Source organism: Cricetulus griseus, chromosome 3, assembly GCF_003668045.3.
Source record: "Cricetulus griseus strain 17A/GY chromosome 3, alternate assembly CriGri-PICRH-1.0, whole genome shotgun sequence".
NCBI classification, from domain to species: Eukaryota; Metazoa; Chordata; class Mammalia; order Rodentia; family Cricetidae; genus Cricetulus; species Cricetulus griseus.
The window spans coordinates 208,731,452-208,750,066 of record NC_048596.1 but is presented as its reverse complement, the minus strand read 5'-3'; the positions used below and the strand labels follow the sequence as shown (position 1 = coordinate 208,750,066).

The window sequence follows — 18,615 nt, the reverse complement described above, 5'->3', positions numbered from 1 at the left end:
CTTGTCAATTTACAGAATGTGTATATTTCTGTCTTGGACGTGTGTGTGTGTGTGTGTGTGTGTGTGTGTGTGTGTGTGTGTGTGTGTGTGTGTGTATCCCTAATTTTCCACATTAATGAAAAGCTGTGAAGTTACCAGTTGCTTTTAATTTCCAGATTTATTAGTAAAGAATTCTGTCCTGAAAAAGCATGTATTCATTCTGTAAAATGAAAATGCATTATTGGTTTTTGCATATATTATTTCAGAGCTTCCCAAATATCCCAACGTGAATCATCTGTTTTCTGTTTACAGCCTTGGAGGCTGTTTGCTGAGATTGAGTATAGTGTTTCTTTTTCTGTGTCTTTTATTAAATATTAATTATATATAATAATGAGCTTCATTATAACATTTTATACATGTATATAATGTGTTTTCATCATATTCACCCCAGTTTCATTCTCTTGTCCTTGTCTTATCCTACTCCTGATGATCCCCTTCCTGTTGTCAAATAGTCCCCCTTATACTGTGTGTGTGTGTGTGTGTGTGTGTGTGTGTGTGTGTGTGTGTGTGTGTGTGTGTGTGAGTGTGTGTGATGCCATTGCTTATAGGGCACGGTGATAATTTATTTACAAGAGTTTGATCAACTTCAGTGGCTATTACTGAACAAAATGTCTTTCCCCCAGCAAACTGAACTGCCAGTGATGCTCAAGGAGAGATGAGGCCTGTGACCTTCTCATTCCTAACCACCTCGGGGATGGGGAGGGGCTGTGATGGAGAGCAGCAGGATCTTGTGGAGGGTTTGTGTAGATAATCACAGCTGCTGGAAATTTGTGAGTTCAGTGGCCACACTGCTATAAAGCATCATTCCACAACACTACCCCGTCCCTTCCTCTGGCTTTTACCTTCTTTCTGTCTCTTCTTCCATAATGTTTCCTAAACTTGGGAGGAGTATTAGTTTGTTTCATTTGAGGCTGAGTATTCAAACGACACTTATTCTCAACTTTTTGGCTAGTTATGAGCTTCTTTTGTAACCATTGTACACTGGAGAAAGAAGCTCCCTTGACCAAAGCTGGCAGCAACAATAGTGTATGGGCATATATACACACTCACCCACACACACACATACACACGTGTACACACACACACACACACACACACACACACACATGCATATATGTGCCTATATGCATATGTGTTTATGGCTATTCGACAGATGCATCATATCCCTTTAGCAATACAAGAACAATAGATTCCCCACTAGGATCTATATCCTCCTTAGCCATGGGCTTTTTACCAAGTTTCCAGTACCAGAAATGAATTCCCTCGTGTGGAGCAAGCCTCAAACCCAATTAGAAATGTTTGGTTATCCCCCAAACAGTCATGCTACTATTAAATCAGTAGGCCTTTGTTTGCCTGGCAGGTCAGTAGTGCAAGGCACAGTCTACAGTTGAGGATGACTGTTGATGACAATTCTCCACCTAGTTCCCAAGTCAGTCTGACTCTGTGAAGCTAGTCATCAAAGAAGGAGCTTCTGTAAGTCCTAGACTCATCTTTCTATGTCCTACCCCCAAAGTGTGTGGTATCTCTACCAACGGTGAGAAACCAACAATAGTGGCAGTAGCCTGTGTTGTCTAGGAGACTTCAGGGCCTCTCTGACCAGCTCATCCCTGGCACCAAGATTTTCATTTAACAACCTTACAGAGTCTGAGAGCATTTTTATCCACCCATGCAGGGAACCTCTGTTCAGACTTTAAAAAGTTTTTTCCTAATTAGCTTACAAAATAGCAGATTTTCTTTGGGCTTTTTCACATAATTTTGGTTGACTTTCCTCTCATTATCTTCTCCATGTTATCTCCCTGCAACACGAGCCCCCTTAAACCTTTTAACCCTCATCCCATCCATTTTAATATTTCATTTATTCTACTGTCCTGCTCTCCCTCAAAGCCCCTTCTCTTCTCTGTCCTCCCCTCCTCTCTCCACCTCTCCTCTCCCTTCCCCTCTCCTCCCTTTTTTCCCCTCTCCTTTCCCCTTATAGTTTCCTAACCTCTGGACATCTAGGCTTCTTCATTTTCTTACTGAATAAAGCAGCTATAAATATTGATGTGCAAGTTATCTGTATGGTGGGTACATGGTCCTTTGGGCATATACCAAGCATGCTCTAGCTGGGTTATATGGTAATCTTTAGATTTTTAGGAAGCTTCTACACTGATTTCTATGGTGTCTGTACCCATTTGCATTCCTGCTCACAGTGTAACCAAACCATTGCCAGAATTTGCTGTCATTGTTTTTTACCTTAGCCATTCTGACTAGGATGAGGTGTTGAACCCTTTTTATAAAGGAAATGTAAAAGTTCTTTAGTATAATTTTCAGATTGATTTTTTTTGTTCTATTGATTAGGATTCTTTTGTTCTAATAATAAATCATTAAAGGTAGCAAAATGTTTTCATCTTTACACTGAATCTTTATAAGCAAGTTTTACACAGCAGGAGTAGTCATTACAAACCCTCTGTAGGAAGCACTGCGAAGCAGTACTGAGGTCTCAGTTAGTGTCAATCAAAAGGACACTATAGCCTTTTAAGGGAAAGGAAATAAAAACACACAGTAATGTCTATCATAAAATACATATGAGTGCATGCACATGTGTGTGGCCTTTCCTGATTTACCAGATGATTTCACTAAATTATTTAAACAATTTCCACTACTTCTGAGGAGAAGAGTAGATGGGAGGCACCACTGGAAGTATCAAATCCAGTTGTAATTTAGTGTTAGCCAAGTCTGTGCTCTGGTTGTTTGTATGTGTATACATAATTTGTATGCTATATTCACACCATAATTTACATATTATTTATCATTACTAGCAGTTGGATACTATGCCTTTGATAATGTGTGTATATACATGTGTGTGAATATATTTACATTTATATACACACATACATACATACTAACCATCATAAATTAGCATGCTTATTGAGCTACTATATGTTGATATAAACCGAGTCTCAAACAGACAAGTTAAAGTAGATGCCCTTTAAGGCCACTACATTTTAAATATCAAGATGTTTGTAAACATTTTCAAAAACTTTGTCCTGTCATTAACTCAGTAATTCAGAGTAAGCATGAGTCCTGAATTTCCTTTGATTTCCACATTGTGGTTTTGGAAACTCTGTCCCGAAATGAAATGCACTGTTGACTTTTCAGTTTATCTTGCAAACCAGCATCACACTTTGAGAGTGTGCAGTCAAATAGAGTCAGTTATGAAGAACTTTTCTTGAGTCTGGTGTCCTTGCAGCTTTGATTATTTAAATTATACACAATACCTTATCAAAGCTCTGACCATGTAACTTCTGCATTTCTCCTTTTTCTAAAAAATTAATTAGTCTGAATAGTTGGACAGCACTTTAAGAAGGCTGCCTGTATTCGGTCATGATCTATAAGTTAATGGAAAACAAATGAAGAGACTTAGTTTATTACGTTTTACATCTTTAAAAAGTGAACAAACTATTGACATGTAAAACAATCTTGTTTTTAAATTAAAAATGGAGAAAAAAGAAAAAAGTGAACGAACTACACTTATTCTTTAAACTATATATGGACTGAATGGACTGAAATCTTCTGATTTCAGTGTGATGTCACAACTTACTCAGGCAGAATTAGAGCTATAGGTGTTCATGTCCAACTTGCCATAAGATAAAAAGAAATGCTAAAATATAAATAGCCATTTCATCTCTTAATATTCTCATACTTCATAACTTTTCACATAGGTGTGCTATTCTGTTCCTTGTCAGGGGTGTGGGTTATAATAACATACTCTGATTCTTTCTCATGATCATTTTGAAACATTTTCTTAACATGTAATAGGTGGTTAAGATTTATATTATTAATATTGTTAATTTTAAAGGGCATATTTTCAAAATCAAAATGCATAGTCTTTTAATTATTTCATTTTATGTAATTTTTGACTTTGCAAATATTGACTAGTTGTTTAATATTCTTTCTATTCGTGAAAATTTTATTGCTTACTAAATATGCCAAGACTAGATAATCCACATCTTTAAAAAAAAAAAAAGGAGTCTGTGGCCCTTATGCTCTAACAGGCTGATTCAGACAGATTCTGGGCTATACTAATCATATTTATTAAAGTGCAGTATAGGATTGTGATCATTTTACAACACAGGATTTTCCCAGGTTTTTCTCGATTTTTTAATTCCCCAGAGATAAGGCAGAGTTTAAATTACCCTAAGATCTGGTGAAGGGCATAATATGTGCATATGTGTAACAAAGAACATAGTTTTTTAAAGAAGAAAATGTGACCTTTTAGAATTGTCTCAATTTGATCTAGAACATAAACTTGGCCCCTGTGGTCTCAGGGTAATGTTTCACTCTTCTCTCCTCCTTCAGGATAATCTTAACTTCCACCACAAGAAGACTGTAGCGGTTCCTCCCGCACCAAGAACCATCCGCAGATCTTTTTCAGTGTTCTTGGAGGTGGGCTGAGAGCTTGGTCAGTTTGTGTCAGCCACTTTGTTCTCTAAAGGTAAGCACTGGGTAGTGAGTGCACATATGTGGGCCCAAGCTTCCAAAGCAGGACTGGTTTTGGAATGCTTTATTGAAGGCCTGAGATCATCAGACCTGGACCACCACTGGTGGCCAAGATATTATGTGTCCATCAAGAATTTTTATGGTTTATAAATGGAATATTCCCTATAGATAATATTTTTTTAATTTTTGTCTTATTATTTTTTTAATCGGGGCCTGGGAATAGAGCTTCTTTGTCAATAAAGTTCCTGAAACACAAGCACAAGACCAGAATTTATATCCCCAGCCTTGGTGTGTCAGCCTCTGTCTAACCCTGGGGAGGTAATGACAGGCAGATCCAGGACTTCATTGTCCAGCTAGCATAGATGTTTGATTAGAGATCCTGTCTCCAAAACAGAATATAGAATGATCCAAGAAGAAACTCATAATTGACCTTTGGCTGTCACTGTACTTAACATGTATGCACACTCACACACACCTGGGGAGGGGAGGCATACACAGGAACCCAATTATACTAAAACTTATTTTTTCAGTCAATCTGCATCTACACCAGTATATAACTGCTGAGTTTAGTTCCTCAGCAAAACTGTTGAATGTCTTTAGATTTGAAGTCAAGAATTTTGAAATAATCACATAATTTAGGCACTCTGGTGACACCATTTAAATTGATAAGTCAACTTTGAAGTGCTGGTGTTCATTCTCTCTCTGAAGCTGCTGCTTGTCTTTACTGCAGAGGAACTCTAAAATCATTTGCAATCAATTAAAGCTTCAAAAAGTACAGAAACAAAGGTCTTCTTAATGTTTCAGAAACATATGTTCATCACTTTCATTATGTCAAGTCCTAATAGAAAGAAATGCTGAAAAATCACCTTTTTTTTTTTTCTTTTGGACTTCATTTCTTCAGGAAATAGAGAATAAAAACATTGACTCCAGCAGGAGAAACTTAGGGCAGAGACATAAATTAGACTTATTAGACTTGAACAGCAGAAAACCTTATGGTTCTTTTGTTGATTTATTAACACCTCAAAATGGCTAACCCTAGATGAAAATGTCATCATGCGTCATTCATTTTCTAGGGAGGACAAGAAGATGTGTGCTGATCTTGAAAATGCTATGTGAGAAGTAGGTGAGCACTAGATAGATAACTTTTGCTTTCAACAAAAGCTAAATTCTAACACAATTCCCTGGGTACTCTAGCATTGGTAACAGGGAATAGCAGGGCTGGGTGACAAGGATTGCCACCTGTCCGCTTTCACCTACCTCTTCTTACTGGTCTTGGAGACAAGCTGCACATGTTTGGCAGCCCTACTTCTAAAACATGGCTAACATCACCCTCTTTCAAACCACTGGCCTTCCTGTGTCTGCCTAATAGAATGTGTTGTAGGAAAATATCCCTTGCCTCTGTTGTTAGAATGAGAAGAGGGAGAATTTAGACCTCCACAGAAAGGCCTTGAGAACCATTTCACTTTTTGGTATATAAATAGTTCAGTGGTCAGAGCTAGTCTTGTTGCAGGTAATTTAAAAATTCAAATCCCTTAAGTAGCTCTAACACAGACTAAGTAGCATAGAGTTCATTGCTTTTGTTTATTTCTGAGAGCATGCTGCATATTTTGAAACTTTGTAGTGGCATGGAAGAAAGTGGGTGAATATAATAACTCTTCAGCCAGCTGGGAAGAAATTTGGGAGTAGTACATAAACCTACTGAAATTGTAAGGTGATGCTTAGTAATACAGGTTATTTCTTATTATTAATGCTTTATTGTGAAATTATTGTTGTAAAGTTATAGTTAATCTAAAATTCCTGCACACGTCTTTTTTTTTTTTATGAGTGTTTGGGGACTAGAGAGATAGCTGAGCAGTTAAGAGCACTTGCTGTTCTTGCAAAGAACATGGGTTCAACTCTTAGCATACTCAGGAATTCTTATAACCATTTGTAACTCTAGTGCCAGGGGATCTAATACCTTCTTATGGCCTGTAGGCACCAATGTGTGTCAAAACACTGATACACATAAAATTAAAATAAATACTCCCAACTGGCAGTACCAAGTGGAAGTTTCTTCCTCTTAGAGCATAGCTATCATGCATTTCAAATGCATTCACACATAGGAGACTGTGTCTAACTAAGAGAGGGTATGTTTATAATTCTGTATCTTTCAGAGAGCTAGAATTATAGATAAATCTTTTTAAAAAGTAATTATTTTAAAGAAATTCTAAGATAGCTCTCCTCCTAAAACCAGGTAGCTTGAAGGTCCCGATCATGATCTTCATGGTGTGTTTTCCTTCCTCACTCTGAAAAGGAATCAAAGCCGGTTGGCAGTGGTGGACTTGGGTGGAGGGTTATTGTCATCTGAAAGATAAAGTGTTACACATTGCTGTGTATGGAAATACCTTAGATTTATGTATGAATCTTGCTTTGCCTAACTTCAGATTTCTAAGGCATGAATTAAACCTGCATCTATATATAAATAAGGTGTTTAGACTTTCTAGCTAATATTTTTAACAGAAAAGAGCATATCAATGACTTGTGTTTGGGTTTTCATTTTTCTTCACATGATTGGTTTTCTTTTGTTTAAAGGTTTCAACATTATTTCTAAAACTATAACTTAAAACTACAGGAAGAGACTTAAGTCTTAGTCCCTGTTTAATCCAAGAGTTCTTGGGTGACCATCAAGAGAGTTTGTAAAACACCTGGTAACTTAATCATTTTCTATGTATACTCCTTGTTGCTAGGCATCTGATTCTTAATTTTCATCACATCCCCAAAGAGTTTGTATCAAAACTTTGTCAAACCACTGCTGATATAGTGTCATGGGATCATTTTACTTATAAAGAAACTGAGGGATAAGGATTTTTTGTTTTGTTTGTTTTTCGAGACAGGGTTTCTCTGTGTAGCTTTGGAGCCTATCCTGGCACTCACTCTGGAGACCAGGCTGGCCTTGAACTCACAGAGATCTGCCTGCCTCTGCCTCCCAAGTGCTGGGATTAAAGGCGTGTGCCACCAATGCCTGGCAGGGATAAGGAATTTAATAATTTGCAATTATCTGATGTATTCACCATATAAAACTTTAAAACCCATTCCGAAACATTGCAAATATATATATAAGTATGTATAATTTCTTTAAACTCTACATAGGCATATTAAATATTATCCTCTCATTCAAAAAACTGAAACATTAATCATTCAACTCATAGAGTTAGTGGTGGATACTTGATTTTCATTACCATCAAAAATAATCTGACATCCATGCTACATAAACAATTATTTATGTTTTTAAGAATAGTGTTACAAATGCTGCTGTTTGCACTAGGACTTGCAGGCAAGTGTGAGAAACATTAAACACATTTTTCTTTATCCACATGCATGTCTTTCTTTGCATTAACAACTTAGCATTTATCTCTCATTTCCTTCATATTTATGTATCAAAAGCTCTTCACAATTTCAGTTTTTACTGAAATATTTAGGCTTTGAAATATCCATAGCTACCTTTCATATTCCTAGATAGGACATAATCAAGCTTATGTAATCAACTACTGACTACAAGGAGAACTGTAACAAAAGAATGGTAATAAAATGCATTTTCTACCCTTATAATTCGGTCTATGGAAAATGTGTGCTGGAGAGTTGCACAGGGGAGCAGAGGGCATAGGTCAGAAAATAGTTTACTTCCAGCTGTAGAAATGAAACTTTAAAACAAAATGGGAGCCAGAATAGAGTTCTGGGTTGAGGGCATGGCAGATATGAAGGCCCTGAAGGGTAAGGGAGGACAAAGCATACTCAAGACCAAAGACTTTCAAGCATGGCTAATAAGGGTATATGGTGCAATGCCTTCCCGGTCTATTAGGTATTCATCATTTGACCTTCATATTAAGAGCAGAAAGAAGCTACTGGATACCAGATTTGTATTTTTTCTAAAACTTTCCACCAAAGCCTGCTGCCCATGTAGAGCAGTGAGCATACTGGGGGTGTAGAGCTTCAAGAATTTTCACAAGTGAACCCTTTGTAAGCATCACCAGTGTCTCAAAGTCGTCATTTTTCTCTCCTTCTCACTAGCCCTGCCCCCCCCCATTCATCGAGGAAACTTCTTGCCTGTGTTCCTAACATACCCATGGTATGCCTGTGTACTTTATAAAAATACCAATACGCAGGATGTGCTCATTAGAGTGAAGGAAGCCAGATACAAAACCGTAAGATCTGTGTTGTTGAGCAAGTTACTAGTCATTGTTGTGTTGTAGAATGTTATGTAATCCCAGCAGGCTTCACAGTGAAGCTAAGAAAGGGACAATGGGCTTAAGCTAGTATGGTGGCAATGAAGATGAAGAATAGGCATGTTATAGATATAGCTGTGGGAAGGATTAACTAGATAGGAAGTGGAGAGTGTAGGAACACCTATGACTAGCTCATAGGCTCTGACATGGGCAGAAGTTAGTGATGGTCTTTTCTGTTAAGGCCAAATACTGGGGAGAGAGTGGGTGGCTTGAATTTTAGTGCTAGAGGACAATAATGAGTTTGACTTTTGATAGTTGAGGTACATATCAAGCATTGCACTGTTCTGTTTCCCACAAGTCAGTGTTCATGGCTTTGTCAGTGAGTAACTAGCTGTACATTCATTAGCACCTGGGCTAACAAAGATACTTTAGCATATGGAAAACTGTCTTCTATTCCCCTTTGGTCTCCATGGACACTTCTGATCAATGTGTCTCACGATGGTTTCCCTATCTGTGTACACATGTACAGTATAACTTTCCCAGGGTGTCACTAAATTTATGTGCAAGAATAGCATTTCCTATGTATTTTACATGAAGGGCATTATTAAAATGCCTTCATGCTTTTTTTTTTTTTTTTTTTTTTTTGGTTTCTTGAGAAAGTGTTTCTCTGTGGCTTTGGAGGCTGTCCTGGAACTAGCTCTTATAGACCTCTGGTATCGAACTCACAGAGATCCACCTTACTCTGCCTCCTGAGTGCTGGGATTAAAGGCATGCACCACCACTGCCTGGTATGCCTTCATGCTTAACAATTGCATTTTTATCATTATAGTTTCACCTTTAGTTAGTACGATCATCACACCTGGAAGTGACCTTCTTTATTTGAAGTGATTAACCTAGTTCCTCAGGAAGACTCTAATAGATTGAAATAAATCTTCAATAAATTTTGATGGAAAGTTATAAGTCTGAACCCATGAGTAGGCAGGTTGCCCAAGGAGAAAAACACAACCTCAAAGCGCTGCAGGAAGTGCTGCCCCCAGGGGTGGAGGGGAAAACCTGGTCTGCCCCACAGACCTGCCTGGCAGGGTTGAACCTTTGGAAACTTTCCTACAGAGATGAGACTGCCACCTTAGGAAGAGTGGACTACTGAGTAACCTTAACAGTTTATAGCCATCAGTGATGGTTCAAGTCTATCTTTAGACCACAAATTGAACTAAAATCAGGACAGTGTATTACCTCATCACAGTGTGGGGGAGGGCAAGAGCAAAATAATTGTGGTCACGCTTTACAGTTTATAAGATTTCATCTGGCTTTGGGTTCTATCACATCACTTTTTAAAATTCAATGTTCAAGTTTATTGCGTTTTTTTCTTTCTAAGTTTTGTCTTCAGTTTATATTTACCTTTAACAGCCAAACCATTGTTTTCATAGGCCATTGAATAAATGCATTTAATAATTATGTTTTAATTATGAATCATGTTTGTAACAGTACTGAAGCCTATGATGATGATTGTAGACTTGGAACATAGAATGACATTGTAGTGATACAAATTATTATATGACTAACCAATTGTGCTAACTGGACAGTAGTAACTTTTGGGGAAATAAAGTGTGCCCTATAATATCCAAAAGAGTAGGGCCAGAAGTAGAATTTAACTGAGGTCTTTGTGGAAATGTACAGTTTGAATAGGTATGGTAAGAAGACGAGGGCCAAGATCTGGAACAGTGGATACAGAAAAAATACAGCCACAGTTAGAGTGAGAAGCTAGCCAAACTCAGAAACCACAGCTTGTGTGAGAAGAAAGGAAATGTTGGATTAGGTTTGTGCAGGTTGTTAGCTTCGAATCATTCAAACCTCCACCAGAATACAGTAAAAGCCAGAGTTACTGTCTTTGTTTTAGTGTGGTGTGGGGGTTGGTGCTGGGACCTTGCCTGCTAAGCATACCATCTATCCTTGTGCTACACCTCCAGCCACTTGATCTTGTTTTTTGGTTGTAAGTATAACTCACTTTGTCAACATATGGTAATTATGTAGGTTTATCTTTGTTCACAAACACATGAGTTGAGAGGTGAAATTATTGTGTGTTCAAGTTCACATTCTGTCCTGGGACCCATGAGTGGCTGTCACAAACTCTGGATCTCTTAAATGGAAGTTGTCTCTCTCCTTCTGGAGTAACGGTATTTCTTGGGTCTGGAGAGATGGGTCAGTGATTAAAAGTACTATTCTTCCATAGGATCTGGGTTTGATTCCCAACCCACATGGTGGTTTACAACTGTCTTACAACTCCAGTTCGAAAGGAATCTGACTCTCTCTTCTGGCTTACCTGGGCATCTGGTAAACAGACATTCATGCAGGAAAAACACTCATGCACATAAAGAATAAATAAATTTTTAAAACAACAAGTTGTTTTTCTTTCTCATTAGTACTTTAGAGATAATTCTGTTCAGTGTATCCATTAGGTTATATAACCATATGTGATAGTGATTATCTTATCAATTCCGTAGCTGTCATAGTTACTTTTTTTAAAAAAAAACTTCTGTTGTAAAATATCATGACCAAAGTTACTAATGAAAGAAAGTGTTTAATTTGGGGCTTATGGTTCCAGAGGGTTAAATTTCATCACCATCACAGTGAGGAGCGTGGCAGCAGGTAGGCAGGCATGGAGTAGTAGGTGAGCTTACATCTTGATCCTCAAGCAGAAGGCAGAGAGCTAACTAGGAATGGAATGGCATGGAATTTGAAAACCTATAAGCCCATCCCCAGTGACATACTCCTCCAACAAAGCCACACTCCCAGTCCTTCCCTAAATAGTTGCATTAACTGTAGACCAAGCTTTCAAATATAGGAGTTGGGGTGGGGGTGGGTGGCATTATCATTCCAGCAGAATAAAGTTTCTTTTAAAGATCTGGTTTGGGGGGCTGGAGAGATGAGTCTGTGGTTACAGGGCTTCTTATATAAGAATGAGGGCTGGAGTTCAGGTCTCCAGAACCCACATAAATGCCAGGTAAGTATAACAGCAAGCCTGTAGTTCCAGTCTTGAAAGGTGAAGACAGGATTCTCCAGAGCAAGCTGAATAGCAAGACTAGCTACATCAGCATATCTTCGTTTGACTGCTTTAATGAAACAAAATGGAAGAGCCATCGAAGATGACTCCTAACATCAACCTCACACATGGTCGCAAACATGCACATGTGTATACACATGGAAAACAACAAATGCAGAGCTCTGGTTTCCACACAGCCCCATTTTCTTTCTTGTGCTGGCCTTACTTATAGTAAGTATCATTGAGCCACTCACTCAGCTCTGTATAGTCCTTTTTCTCATTTTAGGCTTAGTTGGTAATCACTGATAATTTTTTTTGCAGATTTTTTAATTTGAATTAGAATCAAGATTGTTTTACATGACAATCCCAGTTCCCTCTCCCTCCCCTCCTCCCCTACCACCCCACCCCCCAACTAAAACCCTACCTATCACATATCCTTTCTGCTCCCCCTGGATGGTGAGGCCTTCCATAGGGTGTCATCAAAGTCTATTGTATCCTTTGGGATAGGGTCATCCTCTCCTGATACAGGTTGTCACATCTGCTATGTGTTGGTGATTGCAGTGGCCATGTCAGGTATTCTTCCCCAGCACCCTTTTATCCTCTTCTACAGTGTCTCCTGTACCTCAGAGAAGATTATATAGATGCCCATTTAATGCTGAGCACTCAGCAGTTACTTGCAGTGCTCTGACCAGGTTGAGTCTCCACTTTGACTATCACCCATTGACTAAGACTGGGAGCTACACTAGTCTAGAGATAAAACCTTAAGTATTTAGAAGGCAGTTTTAACTACATATTCTTTTAGCAAAATAACAGTAGTAGATCCTACCATATGGTCCATGTCCTTCCTAGTCATGACCATTGACCAATACAAAGCCAGTACTTTCTTTAATGGAGCGGGCCTCAAATAGTCAGGAAGTGGTTGACAGCTGCCAAAATAGTTGTACCAGCATTGCACCAATGGCTATATCTTGTCTAGCAGGTTGGTATTATACCACTCAGTATTTCATTTTAAGTAGGAATTGGTTTTTGGTTATACATATTATAGATCTTTTCTGTAATATGTAATGTGTCTTTAAAAATTTAATTCAAAAATTGGACTCATCTGTATTGTGTGTAACCTTTTGTACAACTGTTTAAAGCAGAAATCAACAAATTATGACTAATGCACCAAATCCATCTCTCAGCTTAGTTTTTATGACCCTCAAAGTCAAGAACTATTTTGACATTCTTATTAAAAAGGATTGCATGGATTACACACACACACACACACACACACACACACACACACACACACACACGAATGTGGGACAAAGGCAATATATTGGTTGGTTGATTGGTTGGAGTTTATTTTGACAAACTTTAATTTACACTTAGGTCAGTTTTCCTTAGTTCATTGTTTGGGGTTTTTATTAACTACTAGTAAATCTCTAAGTTATTTAGCAATAAAATATTGTAGTGAAAATAGAAAGTTCAATTCCTATGAGAATGAAAAAACAGAGCTAAAGTTATTGGTTGTATTTTACAATGGTTGTAGCTATATACCAACACTTTCCAATTTCTTACCATCCAGTACTGGAGCCAGGAAGGCTGCTCTAGATGTTTAGCTAGAGGTCCCTACGGCCTCATGGAAAATTTCTTTATGTAGGGAATTAAAGTAGATGTGTATCTTTGGCTTGATTTATTTGTTTTAAAATGGACCTAGAAAGTTATATGTTCAAAAATATTGAAGTAAAAGCTGTGAGTGAACAAGGGACATATAGTTTCAATGACAAGAAGGAAAGATAAATGAAGGTGCTCAAGTTTGGTTCTCACAGCAAATGTGGCTCATCAAGCAAGAAAGATCCTGATAGGAAAGCAAGCAGAGAAAGATATAGGGAACTGCAGAAGACTGCAGTACGCTGAATGTAAACTTTATGACATGAGCAGGAGTGTTTCTGTAAGCTCATGAGAAAATGAATACACTGAATAATAAAAACACAGAGATGCACACATTCTGGCAAATGGTCTGCATTAGACCTATATGGTGCTGGAGCTGTTACTGCCGGGCTGTGGTAGACTGATTGCTACCTAGTGAGCAGGCATTGCCCTGTGTTCCATTCATGTGCTGTGTTCTCTCCATGGGTATGATGTGTTTACTCCTCCATTGATAAAATTATAGTTATTATGCACGGTCATTTTGTCATTTCTGTTTTCTCAGCCCATTGACTTGTTGATGAAGTCTTTACCTTTTATCATAATTCCTCCTGTGTATAGTTTATAGTGTTGTGGAAAAGAATAGGTTTTAGGTATTTGTATGATTGATTTCTTGTTTCTCTTAAATTGAGCAGATTTGTCTATCTGTAGATACTGTTAATACAAAATTCAAGAAACTCCATACATTTTGAAGGCCTGCTAAGCCACTGGTTTTAAAAGTTCTAGGCAGCAGAATCACCTGGAGAGCTGCTCAGGCATGGACTCTGCCATTGTCGTTCAGGTTCTGTAGATGGGGCTTATGAATATGTAAAAAAAGTTACCAAATCCATAAGGTGGTGTTGAAACTGTTAATCCAAGACATGTTTTGAGAATGGCTGAAGTTAACTAATAACGGAACACATACATGGGGGCATTAAAAACAGAAATGTTTGAATTGCACACATTGAATGATTTTGTTTCTCTGTTACTTGGTTTTACCATTGAAGCCAATAATGACCTCATCCCAGGTAATGGCAGCAAACTAGTCTTTATTTTAATAAGCGCCAACATAACGCCTTGTTTGAAGAAAACTGTGAAATAAGCCTGCTTCTATTTTATTTTATACATTTAAAAATAGTGCTTTGTTCCATGACAAGTCCTTATGAAGCTCATTTTTCAAGTCAGAATCTTGGGTTGTTCATCTCTCATCTGGCACGAGAGGGTCAAGTCCTGTGGGGTTTGCTTGTTTCTTCCTGTAAGATACTCAGTGAGGCAGGAACAATGGCTCAGCATTCCAGAGTGCTTCCTGTTCTCCAGAGCACCCATGTCAGCTCCCAGCACTTATGCAGCTCACACCCACCTGTAACTCCAGCTCCAGGGTCGACGCCTCTGGTCTCCATGGGAATCCATATGTGCATATACAATCAAAATAAAATGTATGGATCTTAAGAGTTTCCTAGCATATTATTTGCATTGCAAATTCAGTTTTGGTATTATGAAATTAATTTTTCAAAGAACTACCATAAAATTTGACTTTATTTTTGAGATTATAATTACAATATTTCTCCCTTCCCTTTCTTCCCTCAAAGACCTCCCAAATACCCCTTCCTGTTCTCTTCCATACTCATGGCTTCTTTCCATTAATTGTTACATGCACAAGTGTCTATATATATACATATATTCCTAAATATAATCTGCTCTGTTTGCTGTGTTACTGGTGTATATGTTTTCAGGACTGACCATATATGTTCCAGTATATCTAATTTGGTTTCAGTGTAAAGAGATTGGTAATGCTAATGAGAAAGTAAAATTAGCATGTCTTTGCAGAAATTATATTTTCTGATATCTTTTAATAGGAAAAGAAATTTTCTGAAAATGCATACAATTTTAAATAAAACTGCATTTGCTATGAACAGAGTGGTTATATATATTAAATTTCTAGATATTAAATATTAAGTATATTACCCTATTGGATATTTAAAAATTTAAATCAGATTTTTAAAAGCAGGAACAATGTAATTGAAACAGGATATTTAATTTTATGACTATAGTTAGACTTGAAGAGTGTGTGTGTGTGTGTGTGTGTGTGTGTTGCACATCTGTGTATAGCTGTAGAGGTCACAGGGTAACCTTGTGTGTCATTTTAAGGATGCTACTCACCTAGACTGGAACCTGGGGCTTGCTAATTAGACTAGAGGATGGCTGGCCAGTGAGCAGCAGGGAATCTGCCTGGCCCTGCCTTCCTAGTACTGGGTGCCAGGGTGTTCCTCACACTACCTTTTCATGTGGGTCCTGGGGTCAAGCTCAAGTCCCGTGTCTGCCTTTACCAAATGAGCCATCTTCCTAGCTCCTGAAAATTGTTTTTGGTGTGACCTTTGATCCTCTGATTGTCGTGTGCTCTTTTCCTATAATCTGTTAACTTTGGGCTCTTCGTAATGTTTGCATTTCTTCAGCAGTTCTCTTGTCTGAAAAGTAATAAATGCATTTTACCGCTAAACAAGAAGCTAGCTGCAGTTGATACTCACTGGCAAAGGAAAATGGTTGTCTCCAATGGAGTGTCACTGTGTGTGCCAACCACACTTCAGGCAGTCCAGATGCCCAGGAGTAATTGGCCAACACAAAATGAAGTCAGTAGTATTTTTGTAGACTTTTTGTTTTTGTCTTTCCAAGGTTTTTGTCTGTTTGATTTTTGTTTTGTGTGTGTGTGGAGGATTGGTTGGTTTGGTTCTTTGGTTTGTTTGTTTTGTGAAAAAGAAAACAAAGTTGGGTGGGTAGAAAGGTGGGAGGATCTGGGGAGGAGAAAAACATCATCAAAATGTATAAAAAATTAATAAAAAAGTGAGAAGAAATTATTACAGCTGAGAACAATTGCTTTTCACATGCTAGGGACTTCTGTAATGGCTTTCCATAATTCATCAATGAATGAAAGTCAAATGATAAATGTATCTGCTGTTTGTATACACACAGAAATAATAAATGCTTCTTAATTTGTTAATACAAGCTCTGGTTCTGTGCTTTAAACATCTTTACTTGGCTATGCACAGCACTGTGGCAAATACTCAGTTATAGAAAAAGTTACCAGTTTAGTGACCTTGTGCTCTTTTTTAATGTAATGTTCTGATTACAAGCAAGGGCTTGTCTCCCATTTGACATGATTTTACCACACCGTTACAGAAAACAGTGGCAAGCAGCCATTCTGCAGTACCCCCTGCTTTTGCACAGCACCCCAGTCTTGCAGTGCACTGGGGTAGAGTTTGGATACTGTGGTACCACTGGGAAGTGTTGTGCTAAGCTGTGGGCCCTGACTTTGATCTTGCTCAGATTGCATTCCCCCTCTTATTTATTTGATTTGGAAGTAGAAATAGTAGAGGGTGAAGGAGGTCTCTGCCAGTGAGACACACGGTGGCTAAGATTGGAAAGATAAGAGATGGGTGACCTTAGAGGATGTGAGTGTTTGACAGGAGAGGCCTTCAAATATGGTCAAGGTCACAAGACAAGAGACCTGCTTCATGGGTGTGTGATCTATGTAGAGGACCCATTCTAAAATGGGCCAGATGCTTGGTATAATTCTTAATTTTCAGATGAGGGTCTGATATCTTCTTAGGCCGCAAAGTCCCACAAACTGTGGCCTATACCATAGTAGAAATATAATAAGAGGACAGGAAGCAGAGATTTCTTCTCTTTGAGTCTCATTCCTTTTCATAACATTACCAGACTAGGAGTTATTTTTCAAATGATGACTCAAAGACATAGAAAATTTGGCCCAATTTCAATGTAATTATATGGGTATATAGATATTCTGTAATGAAGAAGCTTGGTAAAATTTTCTTATATGATATCAAAAGTAATCACATTTCTCATATAGAGACTCTATGAAGTCAGATCAGTACAGTTATATAATCTGAGAAGCAAAAGTGATTTGTGCTCCTGAATGTTGGTTTATTCTAGGATAGTCTTTCTTGCTTTCTTTTTTTCTTCTGTAGTTCTTCTCTGGGGATTTGAACCCAGAGTCTCACATGTGCCAAGCAAGTGATACTTCCTTTTCAGTATAGTACTTTTATTATTTGATAATCACTTTTTCTTACTATTGTTTTTGAAGTAGCCTTTGTCTCATGAATTTATTGCAGTACTAGTAAGTTTTATTTTTACAAAGACTTTAGAACATGAAGTGTGGAAACTCAGAATCTCAACACTTTTGATTTTTTTAAGGAAGCCTATTAGTTTCCTATTTTTGATAGTTTTACAGTGGTCAAATATTTAAAGTGGAAGGTACTGTTTGTAAAATGCCTAGACCCATTTTTCTAGATCTCTTCCTTGTTAGCATTTCCCTGATGTTATTGACTATAGAACAAACTGAAACAAACCTCTGCTTTAATGATAGTTCCCTCTATTCTAATAAATGGTGGTACAGGGTGAGGTACCGGGTTACCTGAATCCACAGGGATCTGAAGAGACTGGAGTGGGGCAATTCAGATGATTTTCTGAAAATCTGTAACTTTGCTATATGAGTGCCAGCCAGAAGTGATGGTGTTAGAACCCTGCTGGTACAGGAGACACACCTGTTACTTAAGGGAGTAGAAAAGAGTGAGGGAGGCTATATGATGTCATATGAATTGGTCATCAATCTCATTATCAGGGGAGGGCATTTAAGGTAGCCTCTCCTCTGTTGCTTAGATTGTTAGTTGATGTCATCTTGTAGCTCTCCAGACATTTCCCTAGTGCCTGATTTCTCTGTAAGCCTATAATGTCTCCCTCTTATTATATTATCTCTTATCTTGCTCTCTTCTGTTCGTCCCTCAACTCAACCTCCCTGCCCCATCATGTCTTCCTCACCCCTCATCTTCTCCCCTTCTCATTCTCCTAGTTCCCTCCATGCTCCCAATTTGCTCAGGAGATCTTGTCCCTCTCTGCTTCTCCAGGGGACCATGTATGTCTCTTTTAGGGTCCTCCTTGTTTCCTAGCTTTTCTGGCAGTGTGGATTATAGGCTGGTAATCCTTCACTATATGTCTAAAATCCACATATGAGTGAGTACATACCATGTTTGTCTTTTTGTGACTAAGTTACCTCACTCAGAATGGTTTCTTCTGGTTCCATTCATTTGCCTACGGATTTGAAGATTCCATTATTTTTTTTCTACTGAGTAGTACTCCATTGTGTAAATCATATAGCCTTCATCCAACAGC

General features: G+C 38.1%; 1 protein-coding gene across 6 annotated transcripts in view; it reads left to right on the top strand.

Annotated features, from left to right (window-relative positions):
- The window catches only part of Zeb1 (zinc finger E-box binding homeobox 1), a 161,195-nt gene that overhangs the window by 47,990 nt on the left and 94,590 nt on the right, over positions 1 to 18,615 (top strand). For 2 of the 6 annotated variants that reach the window (XM_027405467.2, XM_035442771.1), the window contains one exon: positions 4,378 to 4,513. The exons of 3 other annotated variants lie outside the window; for them this stretch is intronic. The gene's annotated coding sequence lies outside the window, so the exon portion shown is untranslated. Of the gene's footprint in view, positions 1 to 4,377; positions 4,514 to 5,591; positions 5,642 to 18,615 lie in introns of all 6 variants that reach the window. One more of the 6 variants, XM_035442770.1, reaches the window with a different exon arrangement.